The sequence below is a fragment of the Nannospalax galili genome, unplaced genomic scaffold (assembly GCF_000622305.1).
Source record: "Nannospalax galili isolate Female #2095 unplaced genomic scaffold, S.galili_v1.0 scaffold383, whole genome shotgun sequence".
Classification (NCBI taxonomy): domain Eukaryota; kingdom Metazoa; phylum Chordata; class Mammalia; order Rodentia; family Spalacidae; genus Nannospalax; species Nannospalax galili.
The window spans coordinates 1,627,778-1,629,748 of NW_008351346.1; positions in this window are offsets into that span (position 1 = coordinate 1,627,778).

The window sequence follows — 1,971 nt, forward strand, 5'->3', positions numbered from 1 at the left end:
TTACCTTGTGGTATTAATGATACCTTTTCCAATACTTGACCTGGCAACATTTAATTAGATTTGCAACTTAGAATTAATTGCTCCAAACTGATTTTGTATAGGCTCCATTCCAACCTTATGCTATAAGTTAAGGATATATGAAACCACATGAGCTGTGATTGTTACATGATTTGAGTATGTAGCTTACTCAACTTTTGATTAGCATTGATTAAAGTTTACAAGTCAATGTATGTGTGTGAATAAAACAATTGTAGCTAAGTAATATGACATTGTCAGTAAAATTAATGCACAAAATTGCATGCCTTTACACCAGTGAGTACCAAGTACTTTAAGAACTGCTTTGAAGTACTTTCCTAAGTGCCCCTTATCTTGCCAAACTTTTGTATAATGATTGATGAAAAGAATAACATTTTATTTGATAATCTTCTAGTGCCTGTCCAGATAGATTCCCATTTTGCAGATTGGTGGCACTGAGGTGACTCAGTACATCTCCTTTGGCTATACAGTCATGCAGGAACAGGGTTACCTGCAGGAGAGAATGTTTGCTATCCACAGATAGTCCGGGCTTTTCCTATGTGACTGTATATTTTTTTATGTTATGGGCATCATGAGAGTATGTGGACAAATGGAGTCTTCCTCTTGCCTGGACCAAAGAAAAGAACAAAGGTCAATTTGTGCCTTCTGTGGAGTCAGTGGACTGGACTTTGTTTAGGAATTTCTTATTGGCTTTTTGCCTGATTCCACTTAATTAATTTATTTATATATTATTTATTTCCTAGTTATTTTTAATCCAAGACCTCTTGTTTTAATATCTGTCCTTCTAAGTGCCTTAAGTCTGTTTTTAAACTACGTATACTTTTTTTTTTAAAAACCACATTCACATATTTCTGTTAGATCTGAGATCTGCTAAACACAGATAAACCAGGCCTTTGGAGGGAACCACACTTGGGTTTGAATTCCAGCTTTGACACTTAATAACTATGGACTCTGGACAAGTTCCTTAACCTTTCTGAGTTTCCTCTTTGTGAAATGAGAATAATAATCCATAATTCACAGAGATGTCTTGGGGATTAAATACAATAACTCACGTAAATTACTTTGTGCGTAGTAGGCATTCAATAAATGTCGCTTCGCTTCTTCTCCCTGTTATTAATGCTTATTAGACTATATTAAAAACTAGAAGCAGACTGTGATAATGTATTCCTTTATTAAGTATTTAAGCCAAATAACCAAGTTCCCCCAGGGGGGAAGAGAAATGTTGAATTTGTTTCATTTGGTGAACTTATTTATTAGTCTTTTTCCCAAGTTTTATTTGGTTTCATGGTTCACAGCTTAGTATTCGTCCCACAAAAAATGGCAATTCACTCTTCTTTATACTGGGATAAGAGTTGGGCTTTTGCAAATTATCTATTATCGCCTCTTTCATCTATCAGAGATCATTATTAATTATATTAGCAGCTCGATTTTATTTACTAACTGCGTTGGATGACAAAGTTTGGCTTTTAACAATTTCCCTGAGGTCTAAGGATTTCAAAGAATCAAGTTTACAGTGGCAGTGCCTCAACAAGAAAAAACCAGGGCTGGGTCGCAGAGACCCACATGGCCTGCGTGCTTTCGTGTTACACTTGCGTTTAAGTGGAGCCTCAAGGTTGCAGCCTAAGTGAGGCAGGCTAGAGAAGAGGCAGAGGGCAGGGCTGCCCTGCACCTTTAAGGACTGGAGACTTGATCCCAGCTCATCCTCCTTCCTGGCCCACCTCTGAACTCTGATTGACAGGCTGCCTAGCCGAGGAGGAGCTGAAGGAGGCGGAGGAGGAGGAGCTGGGTGGAAAGTTGAGGGAGGAGGAACCCATCTTTCCCTGGCTGACCAATCAGAGAAGGAGGCGGGGCTCCGGAGCCTGCCCCCATCCTCCTGCCCCCGCCTCCTGGCCTCCCCGCCCCCTCCCCTTCCCTAGGCCCCCACCTCTCTCCTTC